Here is a 19,366-nt window from a genome sequence, read left to right as displayed (position 1 = left end):
GGCCTGTTTTACCAAAGCCAGGTACACCACTACTCAGGGAGAACAGCAAAGCTATGCACACCACAGCAATCTCAAAGCACTAGGGAGAAACAAGGATGGTGAATCTCAAAAGGTGGTTGCAAGGATCCTAAAGGGGCAGAATGGACACTTTGGAGCCTGGTATTTTGTGTGACATACTTGATCCATTCAGCAGAAGCCACCTAAGCTTCCAAAGTGTTCAAGCTGAGCTTTCACTGTTGTAAACCTACTGGGGAGTCTAGAAAACGTTCCTCAGGAAATAGTGGGGCAGTTCTGACGACAAGACTAGGGGCTGAAGGAGCACAAACCAAAAGCATAAATCAGCCACACACCGCAGAAGACATGTGGCGATGCTGCCGCCCACAAATTGAAGGCTCATTCAGACTTCTGCTTGCCCCACTGCTTTCCCTGGGAAAGCCCAATCTTTACCGCTGAATCAGAGCAAACCTCAACTGGGTTTTCCCAGGGAAAGTGGCAGGGCAACCCGAAAACTCCCCGGATCCGTGCTTTCTAGACACAGGACAAGCGGAAGTGTGGGTGAGATCTCAGTCACAAAACTGTCTTCAGATTCTTCAATCCCCAATGAACTGAAGAGAGCGCCAGAACATCAGGGGAAGGCTTAGGCCAATATTGACAAAGGTTTCCGTGTCCTGACAAAATTTTCACCCCATATGTGCAGACTGAACATCTGTGCATGAAATACCCAGACAACCTTCCAGGAGATTTTAATGAACGCATTTCAGCCATTGTCAAATTCACATCGTTCTCGGATATTGAGAGAAAAGGCGATGAAAGCAGATGTGTTTGGATTTAGGGCTTTCAGCTGTGATGGAAAATTACTCCCCCAAATGTTGAAACTGCATTGCGTCTGTATTTGAGATGAATGATCCATCACTATAGTGGAGAATGTTCCTTTTTTAAAAGGATTTTTTTTAAAAAAAGAAAGGCTTCTGATCCACCATGCCTCAAGAGCACCTCGCTGCTTTATCCCCTCCTGAGTGCTGCAGAGATTGAATTTGTTAGATCTTCGAATTACGCCGACATGATTCATGACTTTGCCACATCCAAAGCCAGGAAGAGACGGGGGAAACGCTTAAAAGAAATTAGCGTAGTGAATTATTTATGCTTGGAAAATTTTGATTTGAATATATTTGTTAATTTTTGGTAATTTGTTTTGAGGGCTTCGTGATTCGATTTGCTTTTGCAGCAAGTTCAAGCTGTGGTGCCATCTTATTCCGCTCAGGGCCGCAATACCTAAAAGATCACCTCATTCCATAGAGAGGCAATAGATCATTATGCTCCACAAGATAAAGCCTCCCACAGAAAGCATTTCATCAGGAGGTACCTTTCATATGATATAGGAATCAGGACTTTAGTGTGCTGACACCAGTAGTGTGCAGCCAGTGGACATGGGGGGGCTAGGCAAGTCCCCTAAACATTCCCGTTAAAAACGTACATATTAGGAGGAATGCATGGTGCAAACCTGACAAATTTTCATCACTTTTTAAAAAAGAAATTCAACTGATGCAGAGTGTGTCCTTTCCATCTTAAGACTGGAAAAACGAGAAACGGAAAGATAAACCTAAACTGGTGTTCCCATCTCTTGAGGAGGCAAGAGGCTGAAGCCAGCCCAGCCCTGTAGGTCCTCTGTTGCAAGCCCCAGCTCTTTCGTCCTGGTCAAACAAATCTGGCAGGTTTTTTGAACCACTTCTAAACCTCTGCAGGGAGAAGAGAGTGGGCTGCACTTACGCACTGCAGACGAGAAATGCATTTATCATATCACAGCCAACAAAAATATATATCCTTCCAAGGGCTTTCCCCCCCCAGCTAGGACTCATTAGAACTCAGTACTGGCACCTTTCAGGTGGACACCATGGCCAGGATAAGAGAACAAGGGAGGCGTTCATGGTGCGTTCCCACATCTCTTCTTCTAGCACTTCTCATTCTTCCCCCAGAACTGAAACAGCACATGGCAGGGCTTCCTTCTGCTCTGGGTACCTCTTTTCTTCTCCTGCCCAGCTCTGCTGTTCTTCCCAGGGAACAGGCTGGCTCCCCACGTGTCCCCTCAGCCACACTTCCATCACTCCCTCCTTCTGGTGCTTTCTCCATGCCCATCCTCTTCTCTTTCAGAAAGAGCAGCCCTCCCACTGAGGCTCTTTCTAGTCAAGCACCGCAGAAACAGAAACACACACCAGAGCTCTCGCCATCATCACCAGGGGACATTTTCACCCACAAGGCACCAAACTCCACTTCTGCTTAGCATTCACTTGTCGTATGAATGGAGAACTTGAGCTGGGCCAGCAGAATTAGGCTGGGGCCGTGTCTAAACCCGGGATTGAGGGAGAGAGAGGGCTGCCTCTCTCCTTATAACAATTAAGACCATTCATCCAGGTGTTATCGATTCATTGATTCGCAGCATTTATGCCACGTCCCTTAGCCACAAAGGCTCTCAAGAGCAGCTTACAAAAATCACTTCCAAGAGGGTCACAGCCTGCAGGCTCACAATAAGGCATGGCACATGAGGAGAAAGGAATGAGAGGGAGGAGGAAAAAGCAAGGCTCAAGCACAAGTTTTTGAAGCTACAGCCAATGTCAGTGTGGGTCAGGTTCAGTATCTGTCTATTGCTGGTGGCTCATATCAAGGCACAAATGCAAGATATAAATGTTTTAAATGTAACGATAATGTACATGTATTAAATCATCTCCACATGGCAGCCAGGCTGGTGGAAGATGTAGTTCACAACATCCAGAGGGCAGCAAAGCCATGAATTTCCTGGCCATCCCCTGGAGCTTCTGATACATTGGCCAAAACACTTATTCTTGTTATATAGACCTTTTTGCTGAATTAACTACAGTCACGTGTATACATAAATAGCATCAAAGAAGCCCAAAAGCAAATGTGAAGCTCAGGTATGTGAAAACACTACATGCATTTTCTCACACTCATCCTTTCTCTCCCTGCTTTCAAACTTTAAACCTTGAGGCAGATACCTAGCCCTGGAAAAAACTTAGGTTCCTTTTGCTGGTGCTGCAAATCTGTCAAGGACTCCTATCAGCCTTTGCCAACCTGGTGCCCTCCAGATGTTTTGGATGGGGGCTTGCAATCCAAAACATCTAGAGGGCACCAGGTTGACAAAGACTGCCCTGTACAGTCCTGGCCAAATGATCCTCTCTGATACTTTCACAAAATGGGAATAACTGTTGCCTATTTGGAAGAGAGGAAACATGCTACATTTGGCACATTTCCTTTGCTGAAGAGCAAGGGACCTACTCATCCCTGAACCAGTTAGTAAAATTGGCAGCCTAGTTTTTCGTCTCTCTCCATCTTATTTCCCTCTCCTCCTACTTGTTCCCATACACTCTGATGCCTGGACTTTGTGGTTATAAAACAACCTTTGTTTTATATTTTCCTTGGGCATTAAATTAAGTGTTAAATCCAGAAGGGGAAAAGTTTGAGAGGTCATTAACTCTCCCAGCTGCTTCTGCCAAGCCCAAAACTATCTTGTCTTGTGATTCTGACTTTTTCTGTGCTCAAAGTTCATGAACAGCAGCTGTAAAAAACGCAGCATTCAAAGGATACCAGAAAAGTAGTACACAGCATAATTGCCAATGTACTCAGAAAACAACCCTAAAGAAAAGGCAGTTCTAAACAGCCACAGTTGTACAGCGTTTTTTCCAGCAGGGGCAGGGGGCTTACGCACAACATTATGACAAACTCTACAACTAAATTGGGCAAATCTAGAATATCTGCACTGACATAACTGGGAGCATAAGCAAAAGGGAGCCAGATTCACCATATTTTGGGGCCGTCTGCTTAGTAATAACAAAATTACTGAACAGACGGGCAAATAGTGTGACGCTTCTGAGAAGTGGCATGCCCACAGTGGGAGCGTGGGTAGGGAGTTTACAGAGCCCAAGCAGAAGTAGGAGAAGGGGGAAATGAGGTTTCTAGATGAAGTCACGTCTGTATTCTACGCCAACCTAGAATAAATTTTACCCTATGGCTCTGTACTAACGGCTACCAAAATACTAGGGCCACATTCACATCATACATTTAAAGCACTTATATACGACTTTGAACAGTCAGGGTCTCCTCTCAAAGGATGATGGGAACTGTAGTTCATGAAGAGTGCAGAGAGTTGTTAGGAGAACTCTGTTCTCCTCATAGAGCTACATTTTTCCAGAGTGGTTTAGCAGTCAATCCCCTTTCATATGGAACTCCGGGGATTGTATCTCAGGGAGAGGAATAGGGGGCCTCCTGACAACTCTCCGTACCCAGAATTCTTTGGGTGGGGGGTGGGGAGAAGCCATGACTGTTTAAAGCAGCATAATAGTACTATAAATGTATGGTATGAACATGGCCTAGAATCCCCACTGCACCCTTAACTTTATACAGAAAGGGAAAGAACCCATATAGATGGATTTTTCTTATTTTTCTCATTTATTAAATTTATACACTGCCCTTCATCCAAAGATCACAGGGCAGTTTACAGGATAAAAACACAAAATACATAAAATAATAACAGCCCGCAGAAAGAAAAACAGTAACAGCCCATTCAAATTGTAGATAGGTAGCCGTGTTGGTCTGCCATAGTCAAAATAAAAAAATTCCTTCCAGTAGCACCTTAAAGACCAACTAAGTTAGTTCTTGGTATGAGCTTTCGTGTGCATGCACACTTCTTCAGATACACTGAAGAAGTGTGCATGCACACGAAAGCTCATACCAAGAACTAACTTAGTTGGTCTTTAAGGTGCTACTGGAAGCCCATTCAAAAACATTTAAAAGGCCACAGATGGTTTAATCAGCCATAGGTCTGGGTGAAGAGGGATGCTTTTGACAGGCACCGAAAGATATGTAGTGAAAGTGTCAGGCAAGTCTCCCTGGTGAGGGCATTCCACCAACAGGAAGCCACCGCAGAAAAGGCCCCTTCTTGTGTTGCTGCCCTCCAGACCTCTTGTGGAGGAGGCACACAAAGAAGGGCTTTGGATGCTGATCTCAGGGTCCAGTTCATAAGGGGAGAGGCGGTCCTTGGGGTATTACGGTCCTGAGCCATTTAAGGCTTTATACGTCAAGACCAGTACTTTGAATTGGGTCCAGAAACTATTTGGCAGCCAGTGCATTTGGACTAGGAATGGCATTTGATATGCTCAGTTTTGCACCAGTGAGCCGCCAAATTCTGCACTGGCTGAAGTTTCCGAACCATCTTCAGAGGCAGCCCAATGTACACAGCAATAAACATTGCCATAATGTAACCTACAAGTTACCAGAGCATAGACAACAGATGGGGCGTAGCTGGGCCACCAGCTGAAGCTGATAGAAGGCACTCCATGCCCTCAAGGCCACTTGAGCCTCAAGCGACAGCAATGGATCCACATCCACCCCCAAGCTACATACCTGCTCCTTCAGAGGAAGTGTAACCTCATCAAGAGCAGGCTGTCTCCCATCCATCTGGTCTAGGGAACCACCCACTAACAGTGCTTCAGTCGTATCTGGATTGAGATTCAGTTTATTGACTCTCATCCAGTTCATGACCAAGGCAAAACAATGGTCCACCACATCCATGGCCACAGCTGCAGAAGAAAAGGAGAAGTAGAACTATGAGTCACCAGCATATTGCTGACAATGTACTCCAAAACTCCAGATGACCCCACTCAGTGGTTTCATGTAGATGCAGTTAAACAGCATGGGCAATAAGTTTGAACACTGAGGAACTCCACACTGAAGGCACCATGGGGCTGAACGACATCTCCCAGCATTATCCTCTGGAAATGACCATTCGCCATCACCTCTGACCACTGAGGCTGATGGAAGCTGCAGTCCACAACATCTGGAAGGCCCCAGGTGGACAAAAAGTGCCACAATGAAGAGGGACACCAGATGTTTGCTAGGACTGGGAAGAGGACAGCCCTCCCACCCTCCATTATCATAAGAGCATAAGAAGTGCCTGCAGGATCAGGTCAGTGGTCCATCTAGCCCAGCATCCTGTCCTCACAGTGGCCAATCAGATCTCCAATGGGAAACACCCAAGGAGGACACGCAAACAAGAGCACTTTCTCCCACCCACAACTGGCATTCAGAAGCATTACTGCCTCCGACTGTGGAAGCAGAGCAGAGCCAACGTGGCCATCGACAGCCTTCCTCCCTCAGCATTGCAAGGTTCAGGAACCCTCAGATCACATGCCTGCCTGCACTTTATAGGTGAAAGGGGCTCCCTTGAGGAGGGTGCATTGGCTGCGGCCCCCTCCCACAAATCCCACAGCTGGCTCAGGAAAGAGAGACCATTACCATGAAGTCCAGTCTTCCTCCCATGCCAGACCAAAAGCCACCTAGAACTCCAACCCTGTGACTTGGCAACATGGACAGTGGTGCACCGGGGTCATTTCAGACTCTGGATTTAAAAGCATGCTCTTGTTTAGATGGCAGCACACCTTGAAGTGTGGCAGGCCGGCCCTGCTGCATTTGGCAGTCCCTCTTGCTGAGTGGGGCCCTGGACCTCTGCCATAAGTCCTGCCCTGACAGCGCCACCAAACACAAATGTCCAACTTGCACACCCAGCGAAGACTGAGGAAGAGGAGGGAGCATCTGTTACCTTTCCGGGAGGGTGTGGAGGCCAGGCTGCATTTGTGGGCATCCTTCTGTGGAACAGCAAATGAATCCACCCTTTGGCGATGGAGGCCTTGGCTGGCTGGCTGGCTGGAGCAATGATGACTTCTGGGCCAAACCAGTTCTCCAGTAGCCTCTTGGACCGAGGCAGGCAAAGTTCCCCCTCAGCCACAATCTCCCCAGGCAGCTCTCCCAGCTGAAGACCTGGCTTCCCGGCTCAAGGAAACTCCAGTCTGTTTTCTTGCAAATAAATGGCTCCCTCTTCCTCTTCCTCTTCCTCCTCCTCCTCCAGAGCTGTGCCTTTGCTGGAACCCCGTTCCGACTGGAAAGTGCCCAGAATGCTCTCCCCAGAGAGAGCGGGCTGCTGCTGTCACTCGCTGTGAGTCAGGAAACCAGAAAGTCCACCCCATCCTCTCGTTCTCTCTCCTTGGTGGAGCAACACAGGCAGCGAGTCTCAACACATCCAGGGGCCTTTCCTTTGGCAGCAAAGGCGGTGCCCGCCTCCCACAAGCTGCTTCGCACACCACTCAAGGAGGGGGATATTGAGCTGCTTTTGGACTGAGAAAGTTCCCGTGAAGGCCTTCCTGAAGCACTTGGGTGGGTCAGTGGCAGGGAACAGGTTGCGGATCGAAGCTGTTTTCACATTCCTGTTTGCTGTGCATTCACTGTGCTCCCAGGGCTGGGTTTCTGTTCTCTGCTCGCAGAATACAACCCAAAATTCATATATATCCTGTGCTTTGTTCTAAAATTCCATAATACCGTTTGACGCATTGTTTATCAAACCAGCTTCAGAGCAGTTGGAGTCCTTAAGCCATTCCTATCTGGTTTCCAGCCAAAGTGGGAACACCTGTGGGGGGGGGGGCGCGAAGACCTCACCTGCTAAGGTGAGCACCAAAGGAATGATTCTGACATTAATGAAGCTGTGCTGATGTGAACAGGTTGGGGAAGGGAGAGCTGTGAAATGCACCAGGGGGATGGACAGCTTCCGTGTACTCAAAGGTGGTCACATGAACACACCCCACATCCACCAGATTCCCAGTTCTTGGAGGATTTCCAGCAGTTGTCCCATAAGCATGGAACTCCCTTTCCCTAGAGGGTCCTTCAGAAAGGAAAGCCATTGAGAACTGTTCTCACACCTTCCTGTTTGGCCTGACATTCAGGTAGTCAACTTTTTCCGCACTGCTTTGTTCGTCCTGCTCCTCTGCCTGCTGCACGCACAAATTCAGCCGGCGAAAGTTTTCCCTGGCATGGAGAGAGGAAGCTATACGAGGAAAAGCTGCACCTGTTTAATTTCTGCGAATGTGTCAAGCTGCACAGGAGCAGAGGCAAGGACAAAAGTTGGCAAGCCAAGGTAACTAGAGCTGAACAAAAATGGTGTGTGTGTGTGTGTGTGTGTGTGTGTGTGTTTATTTTCTATAAAAAGAAACCGATCAGGTAAATAATCGAACCATGCATGATCCATCTTCACATGACAGCTTCACCAGGGAGGGGGAAAGTTTGGCTGTATTATTATAACTATTCTTATTTCAAAATGGGAAGACAATAGCGTCACAACTAAGGATCTGTTTCTCTCCACCCCATCACCGTTAATTACCTCATAAACCCCTGTTCATTTGACAGCTGCGTCTCTAGGCACAGTAAGATCAAGGACACACAAGAAGAGCAACGACTCAGTTCCAGAATTCTCTCTGAAAAACAGAAGGACGGGTTGTTTTCAAAGCTTTAGCTGCGTGAGTCTCTCTCCCCGCCCCAATTCTCCCACATATTGTAGAACATGTTAATTCAAAATACAGCTTACAAAAGGATTCCAGTAAAAGGCTGTTATATCAATGAATGGAGGCCCAAAGAGTCAGGGGTCTTCACCTCTTTTGTGGGGCTTGGGGGTACCTTTGGAAATCTAAGAAACAGGCATGGGCAGCACAAAATACCCATTTCACAGACAAATAAGTGGTGATGTTCAGACACATCCACACAACAAAACTAGGGGTTTTTTCACACTTACCTTTTGCTCTGCTCTTTCCAGACTCAGTTCGAGTTCTGTGTCTGAGCTCCCTTTTTCTTTTTTGCTCCTGAGCTTTTCCTGCAAAAACTTGCTCTTTAAAGCTGAATCGGAGCAAACAGCTACATGTGGAAAACCCGAATTGCTGTTTGGTCTGATTGAGCACTAAAGAACAGTTTATTGTTAGGAAAGCTCTAGAGCAAAACAAAGAGCAATTGTATACGGAGCTTTAAAGTGTGGCTCTGTACATGAAAATAGAGGCAAAAGGTAAGTGTGGATCAGCCTAGGTTAAAAACAAAACAAAACCCTACACACCCTCCAAAGCAAGGAACACAGAGCCCAATAAAGCAGGCAACCCACCCCCAAAACAAACACTCCCCTCAACTGAACAATCATCCTAAAGGAACAATACCTACAAACCAAACAAAATAAAACCAAACCAAACAAAATACACACCATGCAACAAAACAAAGGAGACTCGCATGTGGGGCCCAGAGGCATTGTGGAGAAAGTAGGTAAGGAGGCCGGACAAGACTGTATATATGCACTTTCCAGCCAGCCCTGTGCCACCCACAAAAATAAAATAAATGAAACCCAATTTTTACAAATTGGGAGATGTAGTGTGCCTACTCATGTCCTGGGGGGGGGGGGTTCGAGGGTGCCATGATGCCCATGGGCACCACATTGAGAATCCAAGGAATGTCCTACGGAATCCTAAAGACAGCCAATTTACGGCAACAGAAATCATGGTTCTTGGGTAGTTAGATGCCTCCTTTACCAGAGGCCTCCCTTATGCTTCCAGCACTTCTCTATGGAAAGCTCAGGAACCCTAAACCACAAGCCTCTCAGATGCCACCCACAGGACTCTCTGGGTGGATTTAGCAGAGTGGAGATGCAGAGAAGATCCCTGGACAATGTTGCTTATATGTTTGGAGAATCCGCAACTGCCTTCGCAACCAAAACGAGCTCTCAGTGTGGAGGATTAGTAACAGACATATCTCCAAAGGAAAAATAAATCAGCATAGTACAAAGAACATGAATTTATACGCAAATGGATGAAAAAAACTGTACTCCTGCAGGAGGAGAAATCGTCCTCCTCACCTAAAACATGGTTTCTGAAGGGAGGGCAGCAGCATTTCCAGAATAGACCCAGAACCTGCTGGTTTTTTTGTGGGGGGGGGGGGGAGAAATCTACAGGGCAAATATTTCTGCCTTCCTTGCTCATCCTTTTAAATGCCTTTCCCCCAGGCCCCCACATCCTCTTTGCCTACCTCCCCAAGCTAAATTGCTCTTTCCCCTGTCCGGCCACAAGTTCTTCTCCTTCACCACTTACCCTTCCCTCAGGCTCATTTCTCTGTCTTCCGCCTGCTTTGCTCCCCCTGCTTTGCAGCTATCCTTGCTCTGACCCCTGTCACTAAGACCCAAGCCTTTGGCGCTCATCTTGTCTGTGACATCAACCAGTGGCAACCAATGGCAGCAGCACTGGGAAGCAACTTGAGCAACAATGACATGTGTTTTTAAAAGTTGGAAGTCACCCACTCCAGATGGACTCCCCACCAACACAAGATTAGGTTTTGAATAGGCTATGGCTTCGAAAAAGAGGTCATGCATGCTCCTCAAAAGATAATGAAAAATCAAGTTGATCAACCTGATGCCATGAAGATTGGGGAATGTTAACCGAAACAAAACGCTTGTGAAACAGCTCATCAACTAAAAGGGTGAAAATAAAACCTCTCCAGCGTTGCAGGAAGGCGGCATTCCTAGACCTAGCCTGGAGACCCCAGGCAAAACATGAGCTCTACCGCTGAGCTTTGGCTCTTCCTACTATTCTCCAAATGTTTCATGCCATGAATGCCACCTGCCCCAGATTCTTAAGGGCATTCCCTGTCTTCTGGTACGTCCCCCTGGAAATAAACGATGCTGTCGCTGTTCAGCCTTTTGGGGAGAAGCAATTCTACAGACTTCAGTGGGGTTTACTCCAGTGTAAGGACAGAAAGGATCTGTCCATTTCAGTTCTCCTGGGTTCTCATTTTTCCAGTCTTAAACTCAGGCCTGCACATTTTGCAGCAACATGTCAGGAAAATTCATCAGCATTCTACTGCAAATTTCTCCCAATAAACACATTTTTATATGCTGTTTTAACTAATGTACACATTCTGCAAGCAAATTTCCTCTAACACAATATATTCATTTTTACTCACATTTCCCCCTAATAGATGCGTTTTTGTAAGCATTTCTCGGTTGGTGAACTGCATAATAATTTCAGATACAGTGGTACCTCAAGTTAAGAACTTAATTCGTTCTGGAGGTCCGTTCTTAACCTGAAACTTTTTCTTAACCTGAGGTACCACTTTAGCTAATGGGGCCTCCCGCTGCCGCCGCGCTGCCGCCACGCGATTTCTGTTCTCATCCTGAAGCAAAGTTCTTAACCCGAGGTACTGTTTCTGGGATAGCGGAGCATGTAACCTGAAGCGTCTGTAACCCGAGGTACCACTGTACGCGAAAATTTCAAAGGACAACTGTGTTTTGTTTGTTTGTTGTTGTTGTTGTGCTACCTATCTGGGCAGCCACTCTGGGCAGCTTCCAACAAATTTAATCACCAAACACATTAAAACATCATACATTAAAAGCTTCCCTATACAGGACTGCCGGTACTGTTTCAGATAGTGTGAATTTGATTGATACAGCTTCAAATGAGATCTGAATCAAATTTCCCCCACATCCCTACTCCAGAGTAAGTCCACATAAGTTTACAGCCACAATCCCATGTCCAAGGATGAAAGACAGACAGGAAAGACAACTTTTCCTGTTTGACATCAATCTTGTATACACTTGCTCCTATGAAAACATGCGCACAATCAGGACGCAAGTGTTCATCTGATTAAACACTCTTAAGTTCTAAATAGAATTGTGATGATGGACAGTTTCCAAACGCCCTGCTGCTTCTGAAGACAGAGTGGGGAAGAGGGAGAGAGATTTGGGTTGGTTCATATTTTAAGGGGGAACCCACCTAATCTGCACTTCCCGAAATGCAAGGTAAACCAAAACTCGGCTATCCTTTGAAATTCACACTTCCCCAACACTTCAGTTCTCCAAGCAAATAATGTGTGCAAGATGCCTATATTAGGGGAAGGCGTGCATAAAATGCATATGTTGGTAGAAAAGAAATAAACGTGCATATATGAATGGAAAATCTGAATGAAATCAAACCTGAATTCGAAACAGCAAGACTGCCTGTCTTTGCTCCTGCCTTTTGGTTTTGGGTGGACACAATTTTGCTCAAGTCACAGGGATTCTGTTCTCCAGGCCACAATTTCATTTTCAGGGAAGATTAACCCCCCCCCCCAAAAAACCCAGCTTCAAAATAAACTAGGCAATCCCTTCTCCACTGTCTGAATCTAGAGAAAGAGACAGACTTGCCAAGCAAGACCCAAAACCATTAAGCCCTTTCTCCATCATCTGGACTTCCTGGTTCATTTTGAAGCTGCTTTGAGGTCTTCCTGGTGCGTGTGTAAGACTGATCTTTCTCGACAGAATCATAGAATTTTACAATTGGAAGGGATCTGGGTCATCTAGTCCAATTCCCTGCATCAGTTTTATCTGTCAATTTACGCATTGCCTAAAAACACAGCAGCGGGCTCCTTCCTCACAAAGCAATCGCTTCAAGTGGCACCTGAAAATTTTGCTTCATAACTTTTGTTCTATGAGGACTAGAAACTTGCTTTTTAAAATAATTAAAAATAAAGTGCAGGTTTTGGGGCCTCTGCTGACTCTGGGCCCGAACACAAAAGAGTCCCCTGTCTCTCTGCCCACCTTCCGGTTGGCCCTGGAGCTTCCCAGAGGCATCCATGTTTAACAAACTGATCTGAATCAATCATGGAGGAAGAGTGGGGTGGAGGGCAATTCTAAAACCAAAAAAAGGCAAGGGAAGGTGAGGAATGCTGAAAGAGCTTTTGGTCAGGCAAGCCTGCTCAGATACGTAGAATGTTGACAGGTGTTTTAACGAGGCTCATTGTGAATTTTAATTACTCTTTGAATGTTTCAAATAGCAGTTTTTATTGATAGTTTTACTGTTCATTCTTTTGGCAAACCTCTTCAAGGGTTTTTTCCCCTTGCAATTAAGCGGCGTACAAATTTTACAAAATACAGTAAAATAAATAAGTGCCGTTATGTTGACTGGCTCATGCTCTCTTTTGGAACCTCGCCTGGAATGCCTCCACTCACTGCTCCCCAAGGCGGGGCTTAGGTGGGCGGGCGTATCTCACCTAGCAGGTTATCAGAAGAAATATCTCAGCTAGGGGGAAATCTTTCATTCAACCCAACCCTGGGAGTTTCAACAGTAGTGGATCCATCAGCACAACACAAGCAAACAAAAACATGGGTGTGCTTCAAATATGGGGAAGAAAGACAGGCGGGGAGGGAGGGCACCATGTGGGAGAATAGGTCGGCAGACACCCAGATCCTCTGGCATTCCAGACGGTTCAGCACAAGAGCACTACTGACACCAATTCAGGGATCAGTCCTTAGGTATACTGCCAGGGGAACAGGCAATTCTCTGCTTGGTCAGAGAGCTTTCCCTCTTCACTTCATGTCCATCACCACCAAGCGCCTCCCTTGAGAGTGCAAGTGCTACTTGCTGCTACGCCCCATCAGGCTCGTCCCCCAAAACTGAGACCCCGCCCTTAGCTCCGTCTCAGGAATCTCAAACATTGAGCCTCAAGAGACCTGGTGGTGATCTTGGGACCTGGCGAGAGGAATTTGGCAGGTAGGGGTGTCGCGCTCGGCCCAGTATACCTGAAGGAGCGTCTCCACCCCCATCGTTCAGCCTGGACACTGAGGTCCAGCTCCGAGGTCCTTCTGGCAGTTCCCTCACTGCGAGAAGTGAGGTTACACGGAACCAGGCAGAGGGCCTTCTCGGTAGTGGGGTCCGCCCTGTGGAACGCCCTCCCATCAGATGTCAAGGAGATAAACAACTATCTGACTTTTAGAAGACTTCTGAAGGCTGCCCTGTTTAGGGAAGTTTTTAATGTTTGATGTTTTATTGTGTTTTTAATATTCTATTGGGAGCTGCCCAGAGTGGCTGGGAAAACCCAGCCAAATGGATGGGGTATAAATAAATCATCATCATCATTATTTAGTATATAAGGACCCTTTGCAGAGAGCCGTGGTGCAGCTGTAGATTGCTGGATTTGTATGTAGAAGGTCTCAGGATGGGCATCTGTGGGTGAAAGAATCTCACTAAACACATCTGGGGGAAAGCCTTTAAAAAAACAAAACAAAAAAAAGACCCTGTAGAGCTGCTCCCAGGTAGAGGAAACCGGATGGAGTGACGATCACCCTACGCACTTTATCAAGGCTAAAACTAATTGTGCCCATCACCACTCATGTGTGTCTCAGTTTTGGCTCCAATGCAGATCTCCTGGAATTGATCGAACACTGTAATTATTTTGTCATGAGACTCTATTATACCATACTTCCCCCCCCCTTTTTTTGCAGGGGTGGAGGAGCGTCCCTTCCTTGGCGAGCATTCAAAAGGTTCTCAACACTTGTGAGGAAACTCGCTCTTGTGGCTTTTTGCACCTGGCTGGTTAGCGAAATCAAGGGAAAAGTGGAGAATAAGAACTTAAGGCCGTTGGCCCATCTAGTCTGGCATCCTGTTCTCATGGTGACCAACCAAAGATATGAGGGGAAACCAGTAAGCAGGACCTGAGCACGGGAGCCTTCTCCCCTCCTGTGGCTTCCAGTGACTGGTTTTCAGAAGCATTACTTCTTCCAACTGTGGCGGCAGAGCATAGACATCATGGCTAGGAGACATCGTTGGCCGACTCTCCTCCATGAATCTGAACAATCCTCTTTTGAAGCCATCCAAGTCAGTGGCCACCACTGCCTCCTGTGGGAGGGAGTTCCATAGTCTAACTAAGTGCTTTGTGAAGAAGGACTTTCTTTTAAGAAGGTGAGTTCCACAGATGGTATTGACACTGCCCATTTCAACTCCATTGCTCTCGACTAGTACATTCTACGGAAGGTGTGGGGAATCTAAGGCCCCCCAGATGTTGCTGGACCACAACTCCCATCATCCTTGGCCATTGCCCATGCTTCCTGAGACTGATGGGAGTTTTAGTTCAGCCTCATCTGGCAGGCTAAAGGTCCCTCGCTCCTGCTCTACAGAGTCAGGCATTCACCATATCTTCTTCTCACTTGAGTCTCATTTTCATGGAGTTCTCAACCTGTGTCCAAGCTGTACCACTTCTGAATGAAGAGGGGGAAGATCTCATTTGATGGAACACTCTCTGCAAAGAATTCCTCCCCACACACAGAAAACAAGTGCTTCAGGGAAGAGGCAAAGCTGGAACATGGCAGGCTAGATTTCTGCATGCAGGGACTTTCTAAATGAGGGGCATTTAGTAATGAGGGCATTTAGTCCAGGGACCAAATGCAATCTTTCGGGGGAGGTGTTGCTTGCTGTTTTGTCTGTGCTTTATTTGGGGCAGGGGGTGGGGTATAGTGCTTTGCTTTGGGGGAAGGGTCCTGAGTATCACAAGATTTTTTTTTGTCCGTGAAATGGGCAGCAGCCCACACCGGCTCCTTAGATTTCAAAATATGCCTCTGGGTGCAATAAAGCTTGGGAACCCTTCCAGCACAAACCACGAACACAGAGTCATTCCTATTTCAAACTGCTTCCAATTGTCTGGGTAAAGAAAAAATGTTTCTGTCCGCTCCAGCCTTAGTCAAATGAGAATATATACATGCATATCAGCCAATTTGCAACCCATTCCTTTCTTGATCTGCCCAGCGTTCCATGCCTCTCAAATGCTGGTTGAACTAGAATGATTTCTCAAGTTCATTCCAGATTTGGACCCTGTGCCACAACTTTTCAGCTGCAGCTTTTTTTTTTTTAACTGCACCCAATGAATTTTGATGTGGTTGCAGTGTCCTCATACCAAGATGGTCTGGAAGCTGTTTACCAAGTCAGATCATTGGTCCCTCTAGCTCAGTAGTGCCTGCACTGGCTGGCAGTGACTTGCCTGGGTTTCGTACAGAGACTTTTCCCAAGCCCTACTTGGAGATGCCATTGGGGATGGAACCGAGGCCCTCCTGCACAGAATCATAGAATTGTAGAGTTGGAAGGGACCACAAGAGTGCAACCCCCTGCAGTGCAGTAACCTTTAACCCAACGTGGGGCTTGAACCCACAAGCCTGAGATTAAAAGTCTCATGCTCTCCCAGATCATTGGGCTACGGCCCTTGTCCAGAGTCGTTGTTTTGTGTATTGCAACATACACTTTCAGAGGACTGGGGGAGAAAGTCCCAGAGGAACTGAAAGGGATAGCAGACTGAGCATGGTTTGGACATTGTATATAAATAGGACAAAAGGAGTGTTTTTAATGCCACCCAGAACTCTCCAATCCAATCCCAAAGTCAGATGAGGGGAATTTCATAAGCATCCCTAACTCAGTGTCCACCTGGATGGGAAAAGCGCGGACTCCAGACTTCGTCGTTCTTTGACACCATAAGTGGGGTGAGGGGCTTGCATTGTGCTCCTTGTCAGATGAAGGCCAAATGCCCTGAGCTTTGGCGGCAACCCAGCCCCACACCAGCCACAGCTTTTCCTCTGAGAAGGCCTCATGGAGGATGTGAATCGCTGAGCACATTGTCTGGAAGGCGGGGGGGGGGGGGGGAGCTCAGAGGTTGCTGGGGGGAAGGGAGCAGAGCCTGTCCCAGAAGCAAGACAGAAAGTTCCTTGTAGTAACGCAGGAAAACTAGGTTAGCCCCGGCCGGATTTCACAGTCTGCCGTGCACCGTTGGCCGAGAAACAGGGCCGCACAGCATTTTGAACCACTTGCCATTGTTTTGGGCTGGGCCCCTGCCACAGGAAAGGACGTTAAAAGGCATTCCTCCTTCCCAGGGCAAACCATCAAGGCTCAGCTCAAAGTTTTCAGCTAGTATATTTTTAGCCTTCGGGGGGTATTCCTGCAAGTTCAGATTCAAAAGGCTTGGTAGTGTGGCCACAAACTCCAGAGTCCCCTGGTGCAAATGCCAAGTCTTGCAAAAAGAAGAAATCTGGCTCCCCTTTTGCGCCCTTGGCAGCTGTCAGCATGCATCAATTTATCAGGTTTGAAGCCTTTCCCCATTGAAAACCTCCATGCCTGGAAGAGGTCCGCCTGCTAGATTTCAGCATGCCAACAGCTATTTAATTTCTGCTGCTAAAGGGAGAGGAACAAGGGCCAATAAAAATGTTGGCAACCCTGCCTCTGCTACAAACAAGGTTCCCTTGCACTGGGAACTATGCCTCCATCTTCCACCTGGAATATGGGGATAACAGCAAGACCAGAACTGGTGTAAGGGTGACAGGAGCCTGCTGCACTTCTAATATGACGCACAAATGCTGGTTGTTATACCCATAGAATAGATAGTAATATATCCATAATGGAAGGACGGACAGCCTTCTTGCAGAGGGCAAGCCCCTGTTATTCTCCATCCCCCTCCCATGAAGGGGGGGGGAAGGCAGCTGATGGGCAGATCCTGCACAGAAGAGAGCGAGAGTGCTCAGCTCTGTAATGAGAAGGGATGAGCGAAACAACCTCCTCACCATTTGCTCACTGTGTTACGAATCCAGCATAATAAACCATGAGGAAAACCCTCTCCTATTAGAGGGCTTCAAAGTATCTTTGGAGCTCGTGCTTGCGTTACCCAAATGCATCTTGCAAAGGCTGCACGCGTCACATGCTGCTCTTTTCCTCCCCTCGCGTTGCAGCGTCACATCTCCTGATTCACCCTTCCCGGACTCCTTATTATTACATGCGCTTTCCAGCCTGAGGGCCACATTGCCTCCTCTGCAGCCGTCTGGGGGCTACCTGCCAGTTTGGGGCAAGGCAGACTTGATTATTGTAACTCACTCTATGTGGGGCTGCCCTTGAGACTGACCCAGAAACTCCAGCAGGTGCAGAATGCAGCGGCGAGACTCCTTACGGGGTCCTTGCCACAGGATCACATTCACCTGGTGCTATACCAGCTGCACTGGCTCCCGATGGAGTACAGGATCAGGTTTAAGGTGCTGGTTTTAACCTTTAAAGCCCTGTACGGCCTAGGACCCTTGTACCTACGGGACCGCCTCTCCTGGTATGTCCCACAGAGGACCTTACAGTCTTCAAACAAAAACATCTTGGAGGTCCCGGGCCACAGGGAAGCTAGGCTGGCCTCAACCAGAGTCAGGGCTTTTTCGGCTGTGGCCCCGACCTGGTGGAACGCTCTGCCAGAAGAGACTAGGGTCCTGCGGGACTTGGCATCTTTCCACAGGGCCTGCAAGACAGAGCTGTTCCACTAGGCCTTTGGCCAAGGCACAGTCTCACAGAACTCTAGCCCAATGGTTACCATTAATTTGATTTTGAATGATTTTAGAATGCTGTGTTACTTTTATTGTTGTTAGCCGCTCTGAGCCCGGCTTCGGCTGGAGAGGGCGGGATATAAATAAAATTTTATTATTTTTATTTCTATTAAGGCAAGAGGCTAAAAGTGGGTGGAGCTACGGATGTGACTCTTGCCCTACGCTCAGCTGAAGTCAGGTGTTTGTCTAGCCTTCGCCTTAGGGAAGTGAGATGCTCCCGCAACTCAAGGGCACATTCCGGCCAGGCAAAAGCACTTGAGGATGGGGTAGAACAGGGCTGGTAAGAGGTGTGGTCTGAGGAAAGGGTATGGCCTGGAAAAGGGCCGAATCAAAAGGCCTGGAGGCCTGCAGGTTTACAATGGTAGTTTGGCAGGGAGCCACAGCTCAAACGGATTGGCTCCCTTTGCCAAATAGTTCGAGTGAAACCAACACTCCTCATGTGCAAATGGGATGTTTTCATTTCCTTTAGAAATTTAAGGGCAGCAAACAACTGAGCATGTGCAATGGTAGTGGGAATTGGCTGCTTAGGGCAGATCCACACCACACGTCCAAAACACATTTAAAGCACATGGTTCCTCCCAAAGAATCCTGGGAGCTGCAGCCTCTTAAGGATGCTGGGAACTATAGCTCTGCAAGCAGGGGGAACTACAGTTCCCAGTGTTCTTTTGGGGAAGCCATGTGCTTTAAAGGTGCATTCAATGTGCTTTAAAAGTATGGTGTTGATCTGCTCTTCGTCCTGTAACCATGCAAGCACGGAAAATATTCAGTTCATAATCTATCTCTGTTTGAGTTATGAAAATAGACCCAAATCAGGGCTCACAACACCCTGACTTACAAACCTACCAGATTCGACTGACCAACCGACTAATTTCAAGTTTCAGTTCCACCACCAGCAAAGAGGGGAATGGAAGTGAGTAACCTCCAGGCAAAGCCTGAGGAAGCTCCTTGTTGGCTTCACTACAACTGCCAATGCACACAGCAGCTTGTGAGCTAGTCTCAGCCAGATCGGAAGTGCCTGTAGCAGCCGCCCTCCCCACCTGTGGGAAGCCCCGTTTCCAACTCTAGCATTCTTACCCCTTCCCTGATGTAGTAAAGCCTGGCTTCTCCTGCCAGGGCACTGAGAGCGCTGGAAACACATCTCTGCTGGTGCCTGCAATTACTGATCCTGATAGCCAACACTACAGTCATCAAGAGCCTTTTAGAACCTGGTTCACAAACCGTTGCTTGAATCAGCCCAAAGCCCATAAAGGGCTCTGAGGAAGCATAGAGTTCAAGGGCAGGGGGCATTGTGCAAAGCAAGAGCACAGAGTATGTCCCAGAGAATTATTGGATAGGGCTGGCTCACGTACCCCTTTCTCTCCT

At 47.4% G+C, this 19,366-nt stretch overlaps 1 protein-coding gene across 19 annotated transcripts in view; it reads right to left on the bottom strand.

The window, feature by feature from the left end:
• Positions 1-19,366, bottom strand: part of SEMA4A (semaphorin 4A) — an 81,311-nt gene that overhangs the window by 48,004 nt on the left and 13,941 nt on the right. For 8 of the 19 annotated variants that reach the window (XM_083478284.1, XM_083478278.1, XM_083478269.1 and 5 more), the window contains one exon: positions 8,216-8,309. The exons of 8 other annotated variants lie outside the window; for them this stretch is intronic. The gene's annotated coding sequence lies outside the window, so the exon portion shown is untranslated. Of the gene's footprint in view, positions 1-6,607; positions 6,995-8,215; positions 8,310-9,953; positions 10,089-19,366 lie in introns of those variants that run through there. 3 more of the 19 variants (XR_014519810.1, XM_083478276.1, XM_083478282.1) reach the window with 2 other exon arrangements.

This window comes from Podarcis liolepis, assembly GCF_965112155.1.
Source record: "Podarcis liolepis genome assembly, chromosome: 15".
Taxonomy (NCBI): domain Eukaryota; kingdom Metazoa; phylum Chordata; class Lepidosauria; order Squamata; family Lacertidae; genus Podarcis; species Podarcis liolepis.
This window is presented reverse-complemented; position numbering and strand designations above follow the sequence as displayed.